Source organism: Macrobrachium rosenbergii, chromosome 50 (assembly GCF_040412425.1).
Source record: "Macrobrachium rosenbergii isolate ZJJX-2024 chromosome 50, ASM4041242v1, whole genome shotgun sequence".
Classification (NCBI taxonomy): Eukaryota; Metazoa; Arthropoda; class Malacostraca; order Decapoda; family Palaemonidae; genus Macrobrachium; species Macrobrachium rosenbergii.
The window spans coordinates 6,094,880-6,121,318 of NC_089790.1; the positions used below are offsets into that span (position 1 = coordinate 6,094,880).

Here is a 26,439-nt window from a genome sequence, read left to right on the forward strand (position 1 = left end):
TACAAATGAAACTAGGAAAAAAAATGAAAACGACCCACAAACAAACCTCAACTGAAAGGCACACTGTAAACACAACACACTCTGAGGTAACCCAACAGAAATAGCCTGAATGATTCGACGCGAAATTCCAGAGTACAGTTATTCTAGCTCAACGCAGACATAGTGCCCTCAGTAACTCAACGAAAGTGTTCTCAATAAGAATGAGAGAGTAAACCTGCCTGACACACAGACCAACTAAGGTCGGATTCTCCCCTCCTCATATGGTGGCATAAGACAGTGGACTGAATGCTGAAGTGGTCAGTTTAAGTGACCTTTCCAAAAACGGAGGTGAACCTCCATGTTCACTACCAGTACAGTCACGAAGGCCGATAATCTATTAATTCATTTTTGTAAAAGTACTTAGCATAATTAATAGTGATAAAATGGACTTGAAAGGATATTAAGTTTGCTCACTGACATATATATAAAACGTATTTTGTATCTGCCCACAGGTGTGGAAAAACTTCTGAAATAGATTACGTATTTGATTTCACTGCTTCCTAAATGTGGGGCCACTGACCATAAATTCACCAAAATTCAAACATTTACACTTCACAAGCGGTCGTTGTTGGGGCGCCCTGTTCAAACTTTTCTTTTCGTACGGTCGTCGTTGGGACACCCATTTTCCAACTTTTGTTTTCCTAAGAAGAAGAAGAAGAAGAAGAAGAAGAAGAAGAAGAAGAAGAAGAAGAAGAAGAAGAAGAAGAAGAAAATTCTCTCTCACACGGACCGGTCTTGGCGACCTTGAGATTTACAGGTAGTTTTCCAGTCGAGCGAAACTGGGTTGTTTTTGCGGCCACGACTACCGTTAACAGTTCCTTCTCGTAATGGAACGTGTGAGATGCACAATAAAACTTTTAATTAACGAGAATCTTGTTTATTTAGTGGCTCTAATAGGAGAGTTAAGGCCGACTCTTGTTTTGAATGGTAATAATAGATTACTTGATCAATGAAAGTACACTGTACCGAGTGACCACTGTCTTGTTTACAAAAGTCACTCATCCTGAGAGACTCGATTCCTGGATAGCTTGAAAGGAAGAGGAATATAGTTATCGATGAAGAGAGCAGGTTCTGGTTTAATCATAATGAGATCGAACATTGCAATTTCAATATTAACAGAATTTTACTTCATCAAAAAACTGAACTGTAAACGAGAAGCCTCAAACAACAAGTCCTAAAATCTCGAAAGAAAAAAAAAACTCTTTTAGTGTCTTCAGTTCAAGCTAAACCACATGGGACACCGTTGCCAAAATTTGCATTAAAATGTGAAAACTTGAATTTCTTATGATCATATAATGTGAAAGGAGATAAACTGAAAATGAACAATCATAAATTTACACACACATATGCATACATACATGTGTATATAAATTATATAAAATGTGTGTGTGCGCGAGCTGTATACATGTAATGTATGCAGATGCACAGCAATTGAAAATAAGTTAGGGGGAAATAACACTAAAGGGAAAAACGCCACATTCATCTCCCACTTTCGAACGTACAGTTCTTTAGTGCTAAGTAGTAACACATCAAGGCATCAACTCTAGCGACAGTGTCACTAGAAATTACTAGAAACAGTGGTGGAAGTGGCCTATTAAATAGAATATATCATTCTTGACATTTTAATCTCGGAAATACAAACCATGTCACATTGCTGACATCCATTCAGTATCCACATGAAACAGAGATGCTCATCTTTTAAACATGCAAGTTATGGATAATGATGGCTTTCTTCCAGACGTCAAAGTTCAAACACTGAGACCGACATTTTCAGAAACAGACAAGAGAGAATCTTTGAATAAGTTACAATTTTTTTATTATAATCTTCGACTGACCTGACATCAGTGACGACACTGGAATATCTGAAGAGGGGATGGTAATCATTGACGAAGTCTTAAAACTTTCGAAAAGGAAGAAGAAGAAACCTTGTGGCCGAGGAGTGTCTGGGTCCTACAAGGAAGGGAGTTCTGAGACTCGTCAAGCGTCACAGCTATACAACAAACGAAGGAGATTTTCAACTAAAAAGTTATTGAATCAGTGAGCGCCCCAGTTACAAGGGGTCGAGTTCATTGAGTGCTACAGCTAAAACAAAACCACCCCAAGAATCATTATAACAAAGACGCCTTAGGTTCACGAGTTATAATAGAAAGCACGAGAACCATTAAGTACCAGAACTATAATAAAAAAGGCCAGAAAACCATTAAGTGCCACAGCTTTAATAAACGAGCAAGAATCATCAAGTGCCACGGCTATAAGGTAAGCACCTTGAACTCAGTAAGTGCCACAGATATAACAAAAGTCTGAAAACCATCAAGTGCCACAGCTTTAAGAAGTGTTCAAGATTATAAAAAAAAATCCAAGAATCATCATGTAAAACAATTATGACAAAGCGGTAAAAAAAATCAACATGTGCCACAAGTATAAAAAAAAAACATACAAGACTTACTTAATACCGGAGTTATAACAGGAAGTAAAAGAACAATTAAGTCATTGAGCCATAAGGAAGATCTCTACGAATGCCATAAAGTGTCAGAGCCATAATATCACTGTCTCATACTATTAAGAGGTTAGGCACTCATCCATGAAGATATGCCCACTGCCCCAGGGTTGGAGGACCACGTGAGGGCATCGTGGTTGTCGAATGAGGGAGAGAGATGAAAGATCGGGTCAACCGGGTTAAAAAGGGTATTAGGAAACGTTAGTTAAGCATTTTTATAAATATGTACCCTTATGATCGAAGTAACTAGGGAAATCATTCTGTGATGGGCATATATGCACTGCCTGACCAGAGTGGCTGATCCAACACACTAATTTCCTGTCTTGGGCGGTTCCCTTACTAAAATAACCGACTGATGGCTGTCGAGGAAAAAAATCCCACTTTACAGGAAGCTGTGCAAAGATTTGGGCCCACGTGGATTCCAGGTAAGGAATGGTTAAGTTTTATTTGCCGAGGTGTTAAATTTTCTACATTCATCGAAGATTCTACGGTGGGTTTAGTTTTTTGTTTATAGAGACACAAGGTTGAATAAAATAAAAAAGTTAATACACAAAAATGGGATACTTTGCCAGTTATCACACCAGATACATACTAGAGCAGAAAGCGTATTGGTGGCATACCCAAAGGACTAGCGGATCCAAAAAATTTAATGGGGGCACCAATTTTCATATTATACACATACACATATACTGTATATATATTATTTCTAAAATAGATTTTTTATTTTTTCCTATTTTTATATTTCTCATTTATGTTATTATTATTATCTAAATCTTCGATATTACTATTTCGTCATTATTTTTCATGGGGGGGGGGCACGTGCCCAGGAGCCAACTTCTCATTTATGTTATTATTATTATCTAAACCTTCAATGTTACTATTTCGTCATTATTTTTCATGGGGGGGGGGGCCACGTGCCCAGGAGCCAACCACCTGGATCAACTAGTGACCCAAAGAACTTAATGATTCAGCATTATCAAGTGAATTTAAAGAAAGAAGAGAGAGAGAGAGAGAGAGAGAGAGAGAGAGAGAGAGAGAGAGAGAGAGAGAGAGAGAGTCCAACTCCCAGTTACAGACTAAAAAAAATAAAATTAACTGTTCTAAACAAGAAGTTAGTCGAAATGAACATTTTTTATGGAATGAGTAAATGAGCTGTCCACCTACTGTGGAAGACATGAACGTCAAGTATAAATGTAAATGCATGTCACATTTACATCTAGGAAATGAAATTTTAGTATATCCTATAATCTATGAGTAACCGAGTTTCAAAGCTGCCAGGTGTTGCCTATGTATAAGAAAATTAAATATGCATTAAATGATATAAGTAACGCATATTCAACCTGCACTACAAATTCTAAGTAAAAAAACAAAATACATAAACCGCAATACAGTTAATATATGAAAACTAATTCAAGACACAGGAAGAAGCCTGACAATCATACTTCAGAAATAAAATCTAGGAACACTAACGAACTGACATAAAACTAATACTAACTTACTAATTACCTATTAATTGCATCACATTTTTTAAAGTGTGACATCGTCCATTTGGGTCGCCTCTACTTAACTGCCGTTTATCCATTTATTCAAGTGTTCAAAGTTATTTTACTCATTCGTTCTGTGTTGTCCTAAGTTCAAGTCAAGGGCCTTCTGGGTCGTTCCGCAATAACGCATGTGATTAAAGAGATATTTCAATGATAAACATTCTTTCATCTGCTGCAAAAAAAAAGCATTAAAGACCAAAAAACAAGAGATAACTTTAAAGAGAAAATAAAAAGAGAAGCCGATAAAGCAGCCGAACCAATACACCCCCCAACACCCCCCACCCACACCCACACACACACACACACACACAAATCAAGACATGGCGACGATGACAGCCATGTTAATCCGACGGCACTTGTGCCGGCCATGACGTTCCCCCCAATTGGCGTTTGTCGAGACTTCCCAAACGCACTCGGCCCACGGGGGTCAAAGTCAAGGTCAGACAGATTATCGTTCATGATAGAACATTATTGATGATTAGGATGAGAGTTATTTACGCGCATGCGCAAGGCTCCTGGAGTTCATGGCGTTGGATTGTCAGCCGAGAAACATATGAAATGAAATGATTACTTAATGGTCAATGTAGGAAATGGGTTTTAAACTGTAGGAAAAGTGAACACGTATTCTGTTCGTACGTACACAAATATATCCATATGCTGACATGTGTATATTCATGTGTCCGTGATTACATGTATGCACAGGAAACTCAAATACCCACATTTTCCCATATGGGTCCATACATGCGTGCTAATGCATCTATACATACGTATGTCTGAGTGTATACATAAATGTATAAAGATATACTAAGTATGGAATACTGAGCTATCTAAATGTACCTGGATGTACGTATGCTTCCGCATGATCATGTATAGTTATGTGGCTGCACATGTACATAAAGGTCATGTTTGTTTTTATACATGTACACAGGTGTACACTGTAAACATCTTCCATGAGCGAGTGTTTACCCAGGAGCAGAAACACGAATATACGTGCAGGTTTGTACACACGTGGACGTACATATACCCAATGACACGTACACATTTGTACATCACCGCCAATGAGGCATGAGCTACGTAGAACATTCAAGAAATTTGTGTGTGGAAACCCTGTGTTATCTAATGGTCCGGAACGATTTAGTTCAGTATCATTATTCCTGAGGTTTTTACATACATCAAGTTAAACACCCAATTAATACGTGATACATACAATAGGATTTATATATAAAAATAAATAAATTTTATAATTAAACCGAACGTGTTATCATTATTGTTTATCAGTGACTGGATGATTTGTGAAAATTTGGCTATAAAGCCAAGCACTGGGGCACCCTTCGCTATTCAGTGCTTTGGGCATTGAAGAGAGGGAGTTCGAGCGGTTGGACAGCAAGATTGAAGAAAGAAAGCGTAATGGAGGAAAAGTAAAAAGGTGAAGAGGTGTGGCTAAGGGCCGAGGGGACGCTGAAAACCTTTAGTTATGCCTACAATGCACCAAGTGAGGTAAGCACCTTAGGTATACAGGCTATCATATTGATAACAATACCATATGAACTAAGCCAATGAAGATTAAAAACGAATAAATCTAAGTCCCAGTCCTCCTATGCATAAAAGATGACAAGGCCCTTTTTGGGAGACGACTCAAGAGCCACGGACGAAACCCCCATTCGCCACTTGATAAAAACTCGACTGTTCCCCAAATGCTTTCGTCAGCTATTTCTCCCCGAGGATGCGATAATGATCTCCAGTCGTCTTGGAATTCCGACATTTTGCGTCGTCGTGAAGCGACGTACGTACTTGAAACAGGAAAATATCGTGAAGCAGTACCCGGGGCACTTGAAAAACGGAGGCATGTCCATTTGTTTCGCCTCGAGTGCTCGGGGAGAGATTTTTCCAAGCTTCGGTCTTGTCAGATACTGTCTACTCGAAAGCCACTTCAGAACACGTCTTTTCCTCAATGGCTCGCAAGCAACCGGACAAAAATGATCTTCAAGAACACTTGATATCTTGGAGTACTCTTTATCGTCGATGAGTACACACACAAGTACTGATCATTTATCTTTCACCCCAAGACCAAGTTCAAGAACAAAAGCTCCGAATTCAAGATCAAGGACGCACAAAAAAAATTAAGAGAAAATATTCTGTGCGATGCTTGATTAAATGGGATAAACCCAGAGCAGGCACTTGAGTTCGTGGGATGATCTGGTATAATCGTGCTTATCTTGTTGTTGTTGTTGACTGCAAAGCTATTCAAAGCTAAAAAAAAAAAAAGGGGGCTATGTACATATTTACATCCCGTGAGACCCCTGAGCTAAGGTCAAGCATATTTGAATGATGTCGAAATTCCCGAATCTCTAGGACTGAGCAACACTAAAATGACGGGATAAGTGTGATTGGTCCAGCAGACGTGATCGCGAGGATGTTAAATACTTGATGGAATGCGCTCTTACAAAGTTAAGATCGTCAGGAAGAAACATCTTTGTAAACTGAACTCGAATTCGATTACAATTACGGTTTTACTTAAGAAAAATAGGAAACAGAAAATGAATTTGTACAAACAACATTATATACTATATATATATATATATATATATATATATATATATATATATATATATATATATATATATATATATAATTACATATGCAATAAACAAATATGTCCATGAAAATTACACAAAACAATAAAGCATTTTATAATTTTTACGTTTGAATACTGAACATATGTATACAAAGGACAGGTTTGCATTTAAGTCAAACCTAACCCCATTAGATCTGGGGTTTTAAAAATCTCCTAAATTAAAAGCTTCTGTAAAGATACTATGGTCTTAATTAGAACAATATCATCTGAATGGACAAGCACTCCTGTAAACAATCTGTCAATCATCGCAGATTATACTGTGATTAGTGTTATATTATAGCTATGATTAACAACCGCAGAATTTTGATGTCGACTCTTTAATATCATCTTAAATTTTTCTCTGTGATAAGCTTTCCTTACACACGGATATGGACTAAGTACCATACCCTGTAAAAGTGAGCAATAACTGTATATTGGTTCCTTCTGTGAGACCAATATACAATTATTGCTCACTTGTACAGGGTATCGTGTACATACCCACATCTTACTAATTTCCAGGCACTTTGTCCATATCCGTGTGGATTTTATTTTTATATATTCCATACCCTTTTTTTTAACATTCCACATACCATGGAATTTTTGTTTTTCTGATTTTTTTCCTGGCAATCACTCCACAGCTTTGGGATTTTTTTTTAAAGGTACGTGACTGCTAAACCATTACGATCAGGAGAACTAAAAGCAACAACATTATCTCTTCCTGGCAGCTCAATTCATCATCTTTCTGATGCCACCCCAGATTTTAATTTTCTGCCATCAGATTTCTCTGGGCTGGTCGCTGGCGGTATGAATGGAAATCTGGGTTGCTTTGCAAACGGGTTTTTACCGAACTACTCCCCCCCCCCCACCCCCATCTCCATGGTCCTGGGTTTATTTACTCTCATTACCTTATTCCAGTTAACAATCACTTCCACTTTACCTTATAAATAATTCCAGACTCTCCGTAAGTACATACATGACACGATTTTTGTTCCCTTCACTTTCAAACTCGTTTAGACCCATTTCATTTCTCTTTTTCGGTCCATTCACCCTCTGTCTTGATACTTTCAATATAAACCTTACCATACATCTTTCCAGGTTTATTAAGTAATGTTATGGCAGTATTATTCTTACAAATTTACCTAATTTCTGCTTCTAAAAATGGACAATTATTCCTCTCTTCCAGACATATCTCACACATCTTGATTAGTCACACAATCATGTATCACTTTACCTCAGAATTTCACTTGTAATACCCAATGACTTTTGTTGATACCTTCCCACTTCTCGATTTCTCAAGAGTCACTTTAGCAATCGTTCTCAAGAATGCATCATTCCCTTCTATTCTTGCATCATTCACCTAACCTTCACTTCTATCCCTGCATTCAGCAACTCTTCGAAGTGCGATTTTTTTTTTTTTTTTTTTTTTTTTTTGAGATGAAGCATCTCTCCATTGACGTGTTTACCCCTCTGATCCATCTCCTCACTGACTTGTCTCCCAAGTATCCAGCTCCCTCAATTGCAAGTTCTTTTTCTGCATAAAATTCTTTCTTCAGTTCACCCTGAACCCTCGACCAGTGCTCACGTTTTTTTTTTTCTTTTTAATCAGTTTGGCTGGACGCTTTCAGGATGGAAAATTACCAGTCAGGAAAAACAGCACAAACAGGTTTCCAAGGCTTGATAGCAGAAGGAAAAAAACCACTCAGTGAACCTGCAATTTCAGAAATGCAGATTTCCTCAGAGTCGATGCAGAATAGGCGGAATGACGGGCGCTGCAAAGGGGTCTGAGTGGAGAAACGGATCTCCTTGAGCTACGAGGAACAAGGCCTGAAATAGTACCCAAACATGCAAAGAGAAAATGCCTCACAGCAGAGAGAGAGAGAAAGGGGGTTGGAAGAGGTAGGAAGGCCTTTGATTCAAACCTGTCAAGGAGGGAGAAAAAAAAGAAAGACGAATTTGAATTTGAAGGCATCCTAAAGATGACAGTGATCCCCCTAACAGGACTTAATAATTCTCAATTCCGTCCAAGACGCAAACTAATTCCAAGGGAACAATGAAAGTAAAAAGATTCTCCTTCTGCGGATTATCAACACATCTGGATTATCAATTCAATGTCAAACAAGTATAAGGTACGTAAAAATTGGGTCATCTAAGGTCAGCTAGGTTCGTACCACTGTTCTATTTCACACCGAGGTCTCAGTATGTCAAGATGACGTGCTCTCTTTTTTTTTCCTTCTGTCCTTTCTAGGAGCTGACCTCAACAAACTGACCATTTGTCATCGTAGTTTGGTAAGAGTGAAGGTAATTATACCATGCGTTGTTCACTGTCATTCTTCGTCGTCCTTTTATTATTATTATTATATTATCATTATACAGTATATGCTGACGAATTACTTAGACAACGTAAAAAAGAAATCAAATCAGTTGCATCCCAAGTTGAAGTTGAGAAAACGAAGAAAATGGAAACAAGACGACGAAGGGACGTGTTTTGGCCCCGATTATCATACGAGGGACGTTGTGCGTCTTTTACCGGTGTGTGTGTGTGTGCGTGTGTGTGTGTGTGTCTGGTGTCTGGCCCAATTACCTACCACTGGGGACGAATCGGCGACCCAGAAAAATTGGAATAATTGACAACATTCGCAGAAATGTCACTTTCTTGAGGCATATATTTAATGGCGCCAGAAACTCGAGCCTTCCGGTTATCAGTAAGTCTTTTAGGGATGAGGTTGCTAGCCCCACATCCTTTTTCTTGGCCCTGTCTCAAACTATTACCCATTCACACCTGTGCGTCTGCTGGTGGGCAGCAAGCCGGAATCGAGCCCCAGACCTTGCAAATGCGACCCCAGCGCACTACTACTACTGTGGATGTATCATGAGTAACAAAGTGTATGAAGTCTCTGACTCTATATTTTGAGACCTTTTTTATGATTTATAAAACCGAAAAGGAGGCATAAAACAAACACTTTACAAAAAACCATCATTATAGATTTAAAATTGGTTAATTTACATTAACTTTTATCAAGAGAAGACCTTAAAATATCCAAAAAGGGTTCACACAAACTAGTTTGATGCTTATTCTTGCTTATACAGAGGCCCAGGTCGTCAGGCTGACAGCCCCATTTCTGTTGACATATATATATATATATATATATATATATATATATATATATATATATATATATATATATATATATATATATATATATATATATATATTATATATATATATATATATATATATATATATATATATATATATATATATATATATATATATATATATATATATATATATATATATATATATATATATATATATATATATATATATATACATATATAATAAAGGGGCACAGGCCCATTCATGAGCATGCATAAAAACTAAGGTGCATCACTGCACTTCTGCATCGTCAGTTTAGTGCCATTAGAAGAATATAGACGTGATCAGAGTCTTATATTCCTCAACTTCCTCCTTCATAAATTCTAGGCTGGACGCTCTAATGTATTGTCTCAAAAAGGCTCCGAAAAAAAATTAGATGTTGCAATACTGAACATACGCAATAACTGAAATCAAACTAGAAACTTTGAGAATAAATTTAGAAAGATGACTCTACAATTAAGCCGGCTTATGTAAACACGGGTGGTGAGGTGCCGGGAGGAATAAGAGGATTGGTGTGAACCTCTGGATTCGGATCACCCAACCGAAACGATTCAATCAGATATAACAGCAGTGATCGTCAATAATTTTACTATGGAGGTACACGGATAATAAATACAATAATGACAACAGTGACAAAACCAATAACATTTCAATATGTTTAATCAGTTTCATTTCCTTTACTTATATGTATTTTTTTTATAGATCTTTGGAGATTCTTCATTGCATACTTCATTGCATACAAATAAGGACTGTGACAACTTTCATTTTTTGTAAATCTCTTGCCAATAAGTCATTTTCCATTAGAAGAGGTGGCTTATGAGAAAATTATGACATGATGTTACTGCTATCATCTTCGGATAAAGATAAAACTTTCCCGTTAAACAAGCTGCCATCATTGCACCTCAAGGGGTGCACTGTAGGTAATTGTTAAGGTTCTTTGCGGCCTCCCTTCGGCCACTAGCTGCAACCTCTTTCATTCCTCTTACTGCACTTCCGTTTATATTCTTTTTTTTTTCCATCTTACTCTCCACCTTCTCCTAACAATTGTTTCATAGTGTAACTGAGAGGTTTTCCTCCTGTTACACCTTTCAAACCTCTTTATTCTCATTTTCCCTTTCAGCGCCGAATGACCTCATAGGTCCCAGCGCTTCGCCTTTGGTCTAAATTTTATATTCCATTCCATTCCATTCCATTAAACAAATTTAACATGAACAAGAACTACTCAATCTGGAAATGCAGAAAGGTAAGTTGTAAGTTTTAGGAGACAGTGAAAAAACTACGCTCGGGCAGGGAATATTTAGGCTAATCTTACCCGTAAATAATACTTACACAAATAGGCCTATGTGTGAGGAAACACGCAAAAAGATAATTTTCTCTTTCCTAGCAAAAGATGTAAATAATAAGAGAAAAAATTGTAACCCTTAATAAATATAAAAAACTAACCGTTGACAAATTATAAAAAATAAAAAACTGTTACCCTTAACAAAAAAAATTGTAACCCTTGAAAAAAACAAAATATAAAAAACTGCAACCCTTCACAAAAAAATTAAAAACTGTAACCCTTTACAAAAATAAAAACCTGTTACCCTTATCAAAAAATAAGAAATAAAAACTGTAACTCTTATTAAAAAATAAGAAATAAAAACTGTAACTCTTAACAAAAAGTAAAAAACTGTAACCCTTAAAAAAAATAAAAAACTTTAACCCTTAAAAAATCTGTAACCCTTAAAAAAAATAAAAAACTGTAACCCTTAACAAAAAATAAAAAAATAAAAAACTGTAACCCTTCTCCACCATCAGAAACCCCTCACCCGAAAACTGCCGCTCAGAGCCCTCACTACGTCATCAAAGGTCAACGCAGAGCCCAGGTCTGCGGAGCTGACCTGTTTTCCCAAGCCGCCACTCTCACCTGTAATTGTCGCTACTCTGGCAACGCGCCCAATGCCACACACTTCCCCCTCCCAGCGACGCATTCGGCGACTCTTACCGCTGCGGATTTTGGGCAGAAATATGCACAGTAAGGGTATGTGGAATGTGGGTAGTTATTAACAGAGATGAAAAAAGTATGACAGAGAGAACTTGATAAAATATAAGGTGTGAATAACAGCAAACAACTAACTGGGGGGGAAATGCAATGATAACAAAACGCGAGAATGCACAATCATTCTTATTGAAGAGAGAGCGCTGAAGTAATAATATAAATATAAATCATTCTCCACTTTGTCACCCATCCCCCTGGCGGCGCCCCCCCCCCTCTCTCGTGTGTTGACTAATATAGCTATTCGATAATGATTTCTCTGACAATAATTAATCGTCGCAGCTGGCAAGATGTACCAGTGACCATTGAATCAATGTAATTTCACAAGAAATTGGGGCAACAGAGACAGAAATATTTTTATTGGGATCCGTTTAAATCTGGATTTGAACATTATCACGCCATCATTAAATTTTCAACATTTCCAAAACATTCGGTCAGACCTGTGAGAAGGTTACTGACTTGCCTAACAAGCTTCCTAAAAATATAATGACCTTGTCTTTAACCATAACAATACTAATGACTTGCACATGATTTAAACGCACGGTTGATAATAAAAAAGATATAAAAAAGATATACTCGGAAAAGAGCATAACACCAACAGGGCCAATTAAAAAAAAAAAAATATATATATATATATATATATATATATATATATATATATATATATATATATATATATATATATATATTATACGTGTGTGTTGGTATGCCATCTCAAAAAACAATTCCATAGAATTTTTTTAAACTTGTCAGGTGCATCTATTAGGCAGCCCTCCAGAGAAAGGTAACTTTAGGAAGAAATCGGATCAGGATTGAGATGGTTTCTAGGACAACACATTATTACCATGTTCGCATAGGATAATCACCAGGAGCAAGTTACCTATTGAATATATTAACCTTGCTCCATCAAATTCCGTTCGCTTGATCTCTGACTGAAACATTCACTAACTCCGGTGGTGGGACCGATCTGAACATTGTCTAAATTAAGAAGCGTCCACGTGAAGAACTACTTCTGTGTACGATTTCTAAAAAGTGAAACAAATAATTCCAAAAATCATCTCTGATTATGAAGATACCTTGAGTCGACCAGCTATCAAACAAGGTCTCCCTGAATGCGCCATGAATCTGTTAAATAAATTTCCATGCTAAAAATCCCCGCTCGTTGAAATCAAGTTATGGTCACTCTGGTGAATATGAAGCCACTGGAAAACCCTAATAAATCAATTTTAGTGATACTTGCGTCTACAACGTAACCATCAAGCAATCACTGATAAGAAATCCTTCGTATCGATATGCCTTATCAAGCCAATCATCTAATTTTCAAAGGCGAAGACGCCATGCACAGCAGTCATTATATGCCGAGATATGTGTTTACTTTGAGGCAGACGGCACGGGCAATCAAATTCACGACGGCCAAGAAAAAGTAAATATACAAATATATAGACAATTCAGACTGGGACGACACGTGTCTGGTCAGGCTCAGAGGGTAGCCACAGACCCTCCTTTGTGAGGGAAGAGCTGACAAGAATGAGAAGAATTTAAAGAGAAATCGTGCCCCCAAAAACTATTATGAGATGGGACCCACTCAATTAAAACGAACAATACTCGTTTACATTTGTGTTGGAAGTGTTGCTTTCAGAGATCTTTTTGCACCCTAAAAGAGGACTCATTTTTAACGAGATAAGATGAGGTAACTGGACAACAGTGACTGTCAGTATTTATCTTTTAAGAAGAATATAAAAGTTTATAACAATGGATTCGCAGAAAACCTCTTGAATTAAATCTTTTGTTCATGTTTGTAGATGTCGTTCTCCCTCGCTTCAATCTGTATTTGTACAATTTACTGAGTGTACAGCGGCCTACATATTTACACGAATGAATGATAATGATAATCTTCGCTTAAAAAAATGACAATATCGCTTTAAAAAAACAAATAAAAAATAAAATAGATACGTTCCTTTCGATCATCACAAAATAATTAACCTGTTCGGTTTAAATGGCGTGTCACTCGGGTTGAAAACTAGCATAGTTGACGACGTAACATTTGTTCAGTAGAAAAAAAAATTTAATATTTGTCCATTATGACAAATATGTTAGTACCCCTATCCCTTACATGCTGACAAGTCTAGTAGCAGACGAACAGCTTTTAAGAAAAGAGGTTATGTCGAGAGAGAGAGAGAGAGAGAGAGAGAACTGTACAAGGGTGCAACATCACACCACTTCATTTCTGGGCCAATGAATTATTTCTGAATTTTTGAAAAAAAAAAAAAAAAAAATGCTAGTTTGAAAAAGGTCGTGCAGCTGCTTAATTATTTACACATTAAACCACATCGTGCTGGTGCTTCTTTCGTTTCGTGACCAAATACACGTTTATTTTTTTTAAATGCAGCAAAAAGTTTTTTTTTTTTTTCAACACATGAAAAAACATCGTTCAATTCTGCAGTAAACTGAGCAATGAAAACTTATAACAAGACCTTTATTTATTTTCTTTGATCCGTTGGCTGTTTTGTCGGGTTCAGTCTGACAAATAACCTTGTTATTATTCCACAAACTATAAAAATATAGTATTATGAACAGATAAACGAAGCCTCCTCGGCTAATAATATGACCTACAAAAAAAAAAAAACAAGTCAAAGAAACGAAATCATTCCTGCAGCATAAACACGAATAACAAAAAAATAAGGGGGACATCAGTAACTGCAGAAATATCGAAAACAGTAACGGCAATGTTGAGGAAAGTGAAACGACAGAACAAAAAAATCGACGAAGAAGAAAAAGCAACAAATCACCCAGCCACTGAGCGAATGCAAGTATTTAGAGCGAGTGCGGTTGATCTTGAACGATGTAGTACTGCGCCCCTTTTTCTTTTCCTTAAATACTCTTGAGGGTACGGGCCAGGGATACGCGAGACGCCACGGAAAATACCAAAGGTCTCCCCCCTAACACGGCGACAGAGGAGGAGGAGGAAGGAGGGAAGGAGAAGGAGAGAAGGAGGAGAAGGAGAAGGAGGAGGAGGGGAAGGAGGAAGGGGAGGAGGTGGAGGAGGAATGTGGGGGAGGAGGAGGAGGAGGAGGAGGAGGAGGAGGAGGAGGAGGAGGAGGAGGGGGGGAGAAGGAGGAAGGGGAGGAGGTGGAGGAGGGGAAGGAGGAAGGGGAGGAGGAGGAGGAGGAGGAGGAGGAGGAGGAGGAGGAGGAGGAGGAGGAGGAGGGAGGGGAGAAGGAGGAAGGAAGGGGAGGTGGTGGAGGAGGAGGAGGAGGAGGAGGAGGAGGAGGAGGAGGAGGGGAGAAGTAGGAAGGGAGGAGGTGGAGGGGGGAAGGAGGAAGGGGAGGAGGTGGAGGAGGAGGGAGGAGGAGGAGGGGAGAAGGAGGAAGGGGAGGAGGTGGAGGAGGAATAGGGGAGGAGGAGGAGGAGAAAGGAGGAGGAGGAGGAGGAGGAGGAGGAGGAGGAGGAGGAGGAGGAGGAGGAGGAATGGGGGGAGGAGGAGGAGGAGGAAGAAGGAGGGGGAGGGGGGGGGAGGAGAAGGAGGAAGGGGAGGAGGTTGAGGAGGAATGGGGGGAGGAGGAGGAGGAGGAAGGGGCAGGGGAGAAGGAGGAGGGGAGAAGGAGGAAGGGGGGGGGAGGAGGAGGAGGAGGAGGAGGAGGAGGAGGAGGAGGAGGAGGAGGAGGAGGAGGAGGAGGAGGAGGAGGAGGGGGGGGGGGGGGAGGAGGAGGAGGAATGGGGAGGAGGAGGAGGAGGAGGAGGAGGAGGAGGAGGAGGAGGAGGAGGAGGAGGAGGAGACGAAAAAACAGACTCTTCTGAGTATTTTGAGTAAATCAGTCAAGGCAAAGCCTTAAAACTGACAGGGAGGTCTGCCCCGATCATTTCGCATCAGCCGTATTTCACCCATTCCTTTCCCACTTTGAAGTCTTTCCGCCAACCCTAGATTTCTTAGCTGAGCCACTGGGTCTATTCTACCTTGACCGCGTTAACCTTGAATGTTTTCCAAGAAAAATATTGACTGAAATCATATCAAAAGCATCGCGTGACAGAAGCAATCGCCTTATGAAGGTGATTTCCGAAAATGGCAGTGATGAGAAAAAAGTACAATAAGAATCTGATCCGAAAAACAGGATACGGAGTCGACATTAAGAATAACCTTTTCCTTGATGCTTACATCCTCATAAACCTAGCGGGCACCGTTCACTAACTCGCAAAAGCACAAAAATGGCCATTTCTAATAGCGCATCAACCTTCACCAACAGCGCGACATCCGACAACAGTTCGCAAGCATCCCCGCCTCATTCTCTTCCATCTCTTGATTTCTCACTCGCTCCTTCAGGTACAAAACATTGGCGCAATACGCCAGTTTTCAATTATGGAAAGCTCGAGATGATCTGAAAGGCCAGGGGACAAAAAACTTGTCAAGGATGCCACAGTGAGAGGAAGACTTTTGTTTGTGCATTGTCTGCTGGGAATGTGTTCATCTTAACCTCGTCTGTGGTAAGATATTATCTGAAGACTTATAAAACTTTTTATGTCCGTATCATTATCAATGCACTCAAAATCAAGACAGTATCAGTGATGCGTCTTACGACTGATAAGGACCAAACAAAGAGATCTTTAATTTCAAGTACTTTCCCTCATTGTTAGGACACTCCATGATAAACCAGAGGAATGTGCTACAACACCCCTTCCCCCTCCTCTCTCTCTCTCTCTCTCTCTCTCTCTCTCTCTCTCTCTCTCTCTCAATAAATCTACGAGTAATTAGAGAGCGAGAGATGCACCGGCGGCTTTTCATCTCCCAAATATGGAGATGTTCTGAAGACTGGTAGAATTCAGCCCTGGTTGTGTGTGTGTGTCTGTGTGTGTGTGTGTGTGGGTCAATGTCATCGTTCAACCACTGCCAGTACCACTCAGTAACCTTAACGAGTCTCTCTAACGAGAGTGAAGCGTCGGTTTCCCTTTTAAAAGTGTCTGGAAATAACAAAAGAAATATAAGGGTGTAGCATTATGCTTGTTTTAACATACAGTTGCATGTTGGCTGAAACAGCAACTTTCCAGAGATGTAGCCTTTTTGTAATACAAGCATTTGCATCCGAACTTGTTTAAAGAGAGAGAGAGAGAGAGAGAGAGAGAGAGAGAGAGAGAGAGAGAGAGAGAGAGAGAGAGAGAGAGAGGCCATAAATTCCTAATGAATGGCTATACTCCGTTCCAAACAGCAGAAGCATCCAGCTCCCTACACCTGTTCTCTCTCTCTCTCTCTCCGTTATTACAGGCTCTCCTACAAAGCAGCCTCGCCACACTTCCCGCAGGCCCTTACTGAGAACAGCCGGGCGCGTTCACTTTCGCCGTCGATGGTAACCTAAAACCAGGACCCACCCCTCCTGCCAAAAACCTAAAACAGGAACGGTCTTTCTCACCTGACCAGGTGGGAGAGAAGCAGGAGGAACCAATGCTGAGTAACGCCAGGACCCCCCACTCTTGCCCAAATCCTAAACAGGAACGGTCTTTCTCACCTGGCCAGGTGAGAGAGAAGCAGGAGGAACCAATGCTCTCTGAGTAACGCCAGGACCCCCCACTCCTGCCCAAAACCTAAAACAGGAACGATCTTTCTCACCTGACCAGGTGGGAGAGAAGCAGGAGGAAACTATGCTCTCTGAGTAACGCCAGGACCCCCCAACTCCTGCCCAAATCCTAAACAGGAACGGTCTTTCTCACCTGACCAGGTGGGAAAGAAGCAGGAGGAACCCATGCTCTCTGAGTAACGCCAGGACAAGATATCGCCTCTCAATTCCTTTTCTTGGATTACTGACACACTATGGGCCACTAAAATGGTGATTAGTCTACCATCTTTTAAAACTGGCTGCTGAAAGTGGTAATCTGATTAGATCTTATGAAATTTAGGCTCTCAAGCCAAGCACTGGTCACTTTGGGCCATTCAGTGCTTCAGACTCAAAAGAAAGAGTTAAGGTAATTAGTTAGATAAAGACAACGAAGGAAATAGAAGAGATGAAGTACACGGATCTTAAGATAGAACTGGGAGAGAACCTCGCAGATGCACCAAGAAAAATAGTCAGAGAGGTTGGACAGCAAGAATGAAGAAAGGAAGCGAAGAGGGTATGGAGGAAGTGTAGAAGGCTAAGAAGTGGGTGCAGCTAGGGGCCGAAGGGACGCTGCAAACTCCCTTCTGCAGTTGAAAATGGGTAGAAAAAACTGTGACTGACCTTTCCAACTTCAAAGAAGGGTCCCTAAACGTGGTGATTACTTGAATGTCACTCTAGATCTATTTATTCATTTCATAAACTCACTCCGGGAAAATGAAATAACCTTAGAGGAAGTGATCTTAACAAAACGAAGTAAATAGTGAATAGATTGCCATCTGAAATACTGTACTGCCATTGGCATACAGTCTTGAAAGACCTCAGTACGTTATCATAAATACCAATATTAGACGTTCTGAATACTTTATCACCTCAAACACTCCTTAAATTGGTCGAAAATGTCTGAACAAATCACTTGAAATATTGTCCTTGTAAACCCTTGATCGAATTACGGCTGGAAATACTGCAATGGCAAAGAATCGACTACACAGTACTTCTACAACACACTGTCGGTTAGAAAACAAATTGAAAAAAAAATAAAAATAAAAAGTGCTACGAAAGCGCATACCTCCGGCAACAACAAATCCTTGCGATCACATATTTCTGTCGACCAGAAATTTAGGTGAAGGTTCCAAAGCTAAATCTTACAAGTTGAGAGAGACATAACCTCCACTGGCCCTTTCTTTGAAGAACTATTAGATTTTTGGCCAATTTTTACAATAATGGTGCTTATTGATCCGGTTTCTGACGCCTTAAGCAGCCCAGCAAATCCGAAACGTCCATTGCTGCCAAAAACATATCTTTAGCGAAGGTAGCAAACCGTTAATCAAAACACTAATATTCTTGTGACTCCTACGATGAGTTGTACCCTCAATAAGGTACGTATCACTGACACCTCAAGATACTAACTGGAAGGTGACTAACACTGACATCTTATTGCATACTTGATCTCTTCATCGTTAGAAGAAATCTGTTGCCTAAAGAGAGCTTTGATAAAGCACAATATACATAAAAGTCAGAGAAAGTCGACGAAGGCATTATCACTCGCGCAACGTAACGATAGAGATAATTTAAGCAGTATGTTATAGTACGTCACGTGACTCGGCCTACGAGTGGCTAACGCACTGACTACACTCATAGAGAGACGAAGCAAAATTATTCCTTGTGGAGTCACCGTTTGGGATAAAACTTTCATCCTTGGCCCTAGTGGAGATCCGAGAGGTCACCAATAAAGTTTTTCTTTGCAATCACAATAAACTACCTTCTCTATTGCTTAAGAAAAAAAAAATACTTGAAAAACGCCCTTATTAATCAGGAAGTGTTTGCAAAGACCGATCGTACCTAGAATCAACGAAAGCTAGCCTGTAATAGTTTTCCTCAGTTTATGCTTTAAAAAAAAACCGACTCCTGAAAGATAAGGGTAACTCTCCTGAAAATACCAGAGCTCGATTAATTCTCTCTCTCTCTCTCTCTCTCTCTCTCTCTCTCTCTCTCTCTCTCTCTCTCTCTCTCTCTCTCTCTCTCTCTCATTTCCAAGTACACTTCCTCTATGCTTAAAGCCTAGTTCTACTATCAATAATAATGTATCGATAGAAAATATACGATCACCAGCACCGTTCATTGTTCAAGTGGCTGACCACAGATGAGTTAAACGTGTGTTTCAACCTTCAACCAACATATTTCCAAAGGCGCCGTGCTTGACTGCAAAGAAAATACCTGGAAAAATGAGGAGACTCTTACATGTGCCCAAAAGCGCTATTAGGAACAGGAAGCTTCAGACGCAAATCCCTGTTGAATGACTGAGACTTATTCTTGCATCAATTCCACGACGACGAGTCCATTTTTTAAGAAATACACCAAGAGCTCTTGAACGTCTTAATACTGAAGCGTCAATTCTAACAATTCATTATATTCTGATTGACGTCTTCCAAAGTCTGACGCCTCTTTTAAAGTCTACATTCAAACAAACAAAGTTCGGGTAGACAAAAATGTCTCAAATATCAATGGCTGTTTCCACAAAATGATACTGGTACCCACTGACCTTCAACTCTGATCTTTGTGTACTGGAAGTTGACACGCCAAAGAAGACTTGTTCAAGCGGCCGCCAATACCACCCTCCAGCATACACAATTATAATCCCCTCCCATAATCCCACATCACCCTACCACTCCCCCTATCCACCCCCATCCAATTCCACACAAGGCCCCCCCCCCCTTCCTCCAGGAGAGACGAACGTTTATGAAACATCGGATGATTTAAACCTACATATATATAATATAATATGAGACAGTTTTTGAAAGAAAACGTGGTAAAATATTACTGATACTTCAAGGATACCTATGAAGTTTCTGCAAATGTGACTAAATTTTACATAAGACAGTTTGCAAAAAAAAAAAAAAAACTGAAGATTGAATCATATTAACAACTTTTAACTTCCTCTAAAATCAGGATAAGGCTTGAATGTTTTATAAATGACAGCGTCCAGGAATCCCAAGCTTAAAACTTCTATAAATTGAAAGTCAATAAACAGCTCTAAAGGGTAATAAACTAGACGAGGGACAAGAGGAGGTTTAACCATAAAAAATGGCTCAATAATAATAAAAAAAAAATACTTACAATACTGGACAGTTTTCACTTGAATATTGAGTCCAAGTATTGTCAGCCCAATAAACTCCATTCTTCATTCTTGCTGAAATTTATAAATAAATAAAAAAATTCACTTGATTCCAACGTACAGTAATAGCGTCATCTGGGGCATCTCATCGGTCTATTTATTCATTATTATTATTTACAATGTGCACAAACTTTTAAGAAATACGCCAGAGAGGCCAATAAGCGTAATAAAATAAAGGGGACTCTGAGCACGCATTTACAAATATTTATATATATAATTTCTTCATCTTCTCAGCCCTAGAGTCAATGGGAAGAGACGACATTAATCTGCCCATCACGCCACCCTCTGCGTAAATAAAACTCAAGAACTTCATAGCGGGTGACCTTACATTTTTTGAATGCTAAACGTCGTTACTGATAAAGACTTTGAATAAATATTATTTTACACGCTTACCTAAGTAACAAAGGAATGTATGATGAATTAGCATTCACTAGGCGTCACGCAACCAAGGCTTTCGACGTCCACAACACTTGTTAAAAGTAAAGCATATAGATTATTCTTTTAGCAGTTGAGTTCAAAGGAGTATAAACAACGGAAGTTTATTGTCTTTCAAACGCTAAGCTGCTGACAATGAACGGAACGAAAGTAATTCGTCTGTGACAGTATGAATGGACAGATTACACCATTGGGTTCGTTCATTCGCACTGATCGGTCGACTGCGACTTAAAACCGTTTCGATGCACTGAATGCCACTGTACAGTTATTGAAGTTAATAGGTTTTCCCTAAAGGTACATTTTGCTTTGCTTTTCTGGTTCAATCAGCTTAAGAAATCATGTCGATGCAGTTATTAGGGGGATCTGTATTATATAACGAATCGGAGATACAATTCGCCTAGATTATTTTGAGAGAGAGAGAGAGAGAGAGAGAGAGAGAGAGAGAGAGAGAGAGAGAGGTTTGTGATACATAAAGAATTGGATATACAGTCGCCTAGATCATTTTGAGAGAGAGAGAGAGAGAGAGAGAGAGAGAGAGAGAGAGAGAGAGAGAGAGAGAGAGAGAGAGAGAGAGAGAGAGAGAGAGAGAGTGTTAAATACACAACTCCCACCAGTTGGAACACAACCATGAAGACTACTGCCAGGACATTCACTCCAAAAGCAATAATAAACGCAGAATTAGTTGTGTCTTTTCTTAACACATCTACACGTTATTTTTAAAGTTGTTCATATTGTTCACATCTTTTACCCTCGCACTGATTATTTACGTTTGCAAAAGGCCTATGAAAGTCCAAAGGGGACCTAATACCTACTACTTGCTCAGGGATGACGTCACGGCATACTGGGAAAAAACACAAAATTGTTAGACCATTTACAAAACAGAGTAAATCATTTACCACTCTGGTTCTCCACTATTCCAAAACAAAGGGATCAGTGTGAAACCGAAAGAACCACGACAACTTCGACAAAGAACGACAACTTCGACACAGAACGACAACTTCGACACAGAACGGCAATTTCGACAAAGAACGACAACTACAGCAAAGAACGGCAATTTCGACAAAGAACGACAATTTCGACATAAAACGTCGACGTCGACAAAGAACGGCAACTACGACTTATAACGACAACTTCCACGAAAGAGAACGATACCTTCGACAAAAACGACAACTTCGACTTAGAACGACGACTTCTACAAAGAACAAATTCGACAGAGAAGGACAACTTCGACACAGAACGACAACTGCCACAAAAAACGACAACTTCAAACAAAAACGAACGACAATTTCGACACAGAACTCGCGCGCGCAAAAAGAAATTTCCCCCGAGACGAAAGGTCACTAACGCCACTAGCATACTGTTTTGTTTTTTAACCTCGTCAGGCGCATTCCTCCACGCACAGTTCATCTCAGGCACAAGCCCTGCGACGTTAATAAAAAAAAGAAAAGAAAATCATGTAAACTTTTGCTGCAACGGTCTGATAATCCTGTGCTTGTGGGGGGACGCGATTATTCTTGATCTGCATCCCAGGCACTAGGCACCCGTTTTCTATATCTTTTTTTTTATTGGGGTCGACTGCTAAGAGTTAAAAGCCGTTTTCTTTCCGCTGATTGATTTTGAATTTAAAAGCGATCTGAGATTGCCAGCATTACGTCACTGCTCCTTGCAACGGAATTCCGATAAATGTTACCGTTTCAAATAATAATTACGTTTTCATCCAACTCCGGAATTCCGATATATGTTATCATTTTAAATAATTACATAATTACGTTTTCATCCAACTCACAAAATCTTCTCGGTCATGACAGCTCCTAAAAAGCATAAGAATTTAGTTAGACGAATAGATGTGTTTCAGGCTTTAACAAGACTCTATGTAATAATACAAAGAAATAAAGCATAAATCCTTAATATCGGCAGATTATTCAATCATCAGCAATGCTACCATCACGATATTGCACGATAGCAGCATCGTAACTTACTGACAGGTTAAAATTTTTCAGAAAATATGCTATTTTTTTTTTTTACTGCAACTAGGCACACAAGCGCGTATATAAAATAAGAATGAAAAATTTGAAAATGTCACAAAACTTTTGTCAAGCCTTGTACGATAGATTCAAACCCTCTTCAACAGAATGTGAGAGAGAGAGAGATAGATAACCCCGAACTTACATCACCGCTAAGTAATCCAGACTGCAAACCTCAACAGTACCCAACATAAAAAAAAAAAAAATGCTGCCTTTTCTCAACTGAGGACGTAGATAAGAACCATGTTACGTGGTGTGACAAATCCAACCGCCAATCATAACTTTACAGAGAAGATTTCTTCTAATCGTCGCATCTACTTGCTTTGGATTTTCGACGAACTCAACATGAAACGAGACTTTTCTTCCCCTATCAGATTAAACCACTCTTTTCTTTCAACGAAAACTGGATGAGATAAACTGTCTTCCGAGATAAGAATGGCTAGACCTCTTATTTAAAGATGGTAGTACTTGCATGTGGTGTGCTGATTTTTTACTTCAAGAAATTTTGGGGTGTTGGACAGCAAAATAAAGCGATCCAGCAAATAAAGGAAATGAAGTACAAGGCTCTAAAGTTGGAACTGGGAGAAAACTCCAAAAGCTGCACTAAGAAGTAACAGTTAGAGAGGATGGACAGCATGACTGAAAAAAGAAAGCGGGAATACAGGTAAACTAAAAGGCTAAAAATTCTCCAGCTAGCGGCTGTAGAGAAGTTGCAAAACACACTTTAGTGATGCCTACAGTGCGCCACGTTTGTATATGGTGGGGAATATGGTAAACGTACATAAAGGGGTACAGTTGGAAAACTTGCTCAGAATGACAGAGCTGGAGAAACTTGCCTGAAGTTGTGGAGACTTAGCACTGGTCTCCTCTCCCACTGAAGGGGGGGGGGGATGTATATCTAAACCCAGGCGAGAGAGAAGAAAAACTTTTCTAAAGTGTTGAGATAGGACACTTTCCTCGATTGAACATGTTCAAGCCTAGCTCAAGTGTTAGAGACAGAATATCTGGACCGAAGGAGGAAACCTTATCAGAAGTGCTGGAGATTGAGTGCAACTCTCAACTAAAAGAGTTGGAAAACTTATCTCCAACGTGGAAAAACTTTACCTTAAGTAATATAAACAATTACTTATTACTTCAATGGCTTGAATAGCTCAAGGACGTGGAAAATTTTACCTAGGTACTGGATATGGAAAAACTTGTTATGGAAACGGGAAGAACCGTCTCATTTTACTCCGACGCAGAACGATGCAAATTTGTTTTCTCGTTTGTTTTCCTGGAAGCAAAAGCGACAAGGAAATATATTCAACTAAAATAAAACAAGAATCCGGCATTTAAAATGGCGGTATCGTCGCCATACACCGAAAAAGTCGGCCGCGAGAAACATAGCTCATAAATCAAGCACACACGAACACGCACAAACAAATGAACGTCTAAACGCGCTCTGAGTGACACAAAAATCGAGACCTTGCGGTTTCTGACAGCCACCTAAGGTGAAGTGACCATATCTAAAAAGCATAAATGTATATAAGCATACTAAAGCCTAAAGACATTTGAAGATATTTAAGAACACGCAATTCTTAACATTATCTAGCACCTATAATCTCTTATCGATGTTAAAATTGTTTGGACATGAATATAAAAAAACACATCTATTATTCACATTTCGACTGTGAACTTTATATACTTGCAAGCACATTTTACAAATTTCTCTTTACTTTATCTCCAAATGACGGACTTCAACTAACTTGTGGAAGGTTAAAATTCTCTCCAAAACTAAAAAAAAAAAAGTTTAAAAAGATTATCTACGAACAATTTTGGTGCGCGCCACTTACACAGACTCGAATATTATAAAAAAATGAGACGATAAGCGGACGAAATCTAAGGATTAGTGGAGTATCTCATGAAACCTCATTTTATCGTATTATCAGCCCCACCTCACGTTTCTGACGACATTCCGTGTTCGATAAACATGTTTGTTGATAAATGAAGCGGGAGTCGGCGACTTTCTTACGTCAGGCGATTGCGTTCTTTGGGACGTCGGGGATTTTTTTCGAAAGCAGTCGAGAGGCTGCAACGGAATATATATAATTTACGCCAAAGACCAAGCGCTGGGACCTATGAAGTCACTCAGCGCTAAAAGGAAAACTGGGAGTAAAGGAGGTCTGAAACGTGTACCAGGAGGAAAAGTGAGAGTAATGGAGGACTGAAAGGTGTACCAGGAGGAAAACTGAGATTAAAGGAGGTTTGAAAGGTGTACCACGAGGAAAACTGAGATTAAAGGAGGTTTGACAGGTGTAACAGGAGGAAAAGTGAGAGTAAAGGAGGTCTGAAAGTGTAACAGGAAGAAAACAGAGTAAAGGAGGTCTGAAAGGTGTAACAGGAGGAAAATTGAGAGTAAAGGAGGTCTGAAAGGTGTAACAGGAAGAAAACTGAGAGTAAAAGAGGTCTGAAAGGTGTTACAGGAGGAAAATTGAGAGTAAAGGAGGTCTGAAAGGTGTAACAGGAAGGAAACTGAGAGTAAAAGAGGTCTGAAAGGTGTACCAGGAGGAAAAGTGAGAGTAAAAGAGGTCTGAAAGGTGTAACAGGAGGAAAAGTGAGAGTAAAGGAGGTCTGAAAGGTGTACCAGAAGGAAAACTGAGAGCAAAGGAAGTCTGAAAGGTGTAACAGGAGGAAAACTGAGAGTAAAGGAGGTTTGAAAGGTGTAACAGAGGGAAACTGAGAGTAAAGGAGGTCTGAAAGGTGTACCAGAAGGAAAACTGAGAGCAAAGGAAGTCTGAAAGGTGTAACAGGAGGAAAACTGAGAGTAAAGGAGGTTTGAAAGGTGAAACAGGGGGAAAACCTCGCAGTTGCACGAAGATACAAGTGTTAGGAGAGGCTGGAAAGTAAGATGGAATAAAGAGAATATGAACGGAGGTAAAACAAAAGGAATGACAGGGGTTACAGCTAGGGACCAAAGGGACGCTGGAAAGAACCTGAAGTAATCCGTACACTATATCCACACCCTGCTATGGGATAGAGAGGCTAGAGTCCAGTGAGCGGCGCTGAGCTTAATTTGACGATGACGTATTCGTTCGAAGACGCCAAACCTCATACCAATACCCTAATCTTCGCAAAGCCCGGTGAATTCAAGCAAAAACCCCTCGGGACCTTTTCCCACAGGAAACGCCTCACGTATGTGTCCGGTCGTACTGCCACCGAGTGTCACCACTCAGTACTAACAAGAGATGGCGCCACTTGGCTCAAAGGGCAAGTTCAAGGTCAGCTAGGTCTATTTTGGTATTTATCCCCATCGTTCCCCCTTCAGAAGCACGCCCCCGCGCTGCTTGATACAAGGCAG

The 26,439-nt window shown here is 39.6% G+C and overlaps 1 protein-coding gene across 2 annotated transcripts in view; it reads right to left on the reverse strand.

Moving 5' to 3' along the window:
- The window catches only part of Nagk (N-acetylglucosamine kinase), an 87,078-nt gene that overhangs the window by 36,777 nt on the left and 23,862 nt on the right, over window positions 1–26,439 (reverse strand). The gene's annotated exons all lie outside the window — the stretch shown is intronic.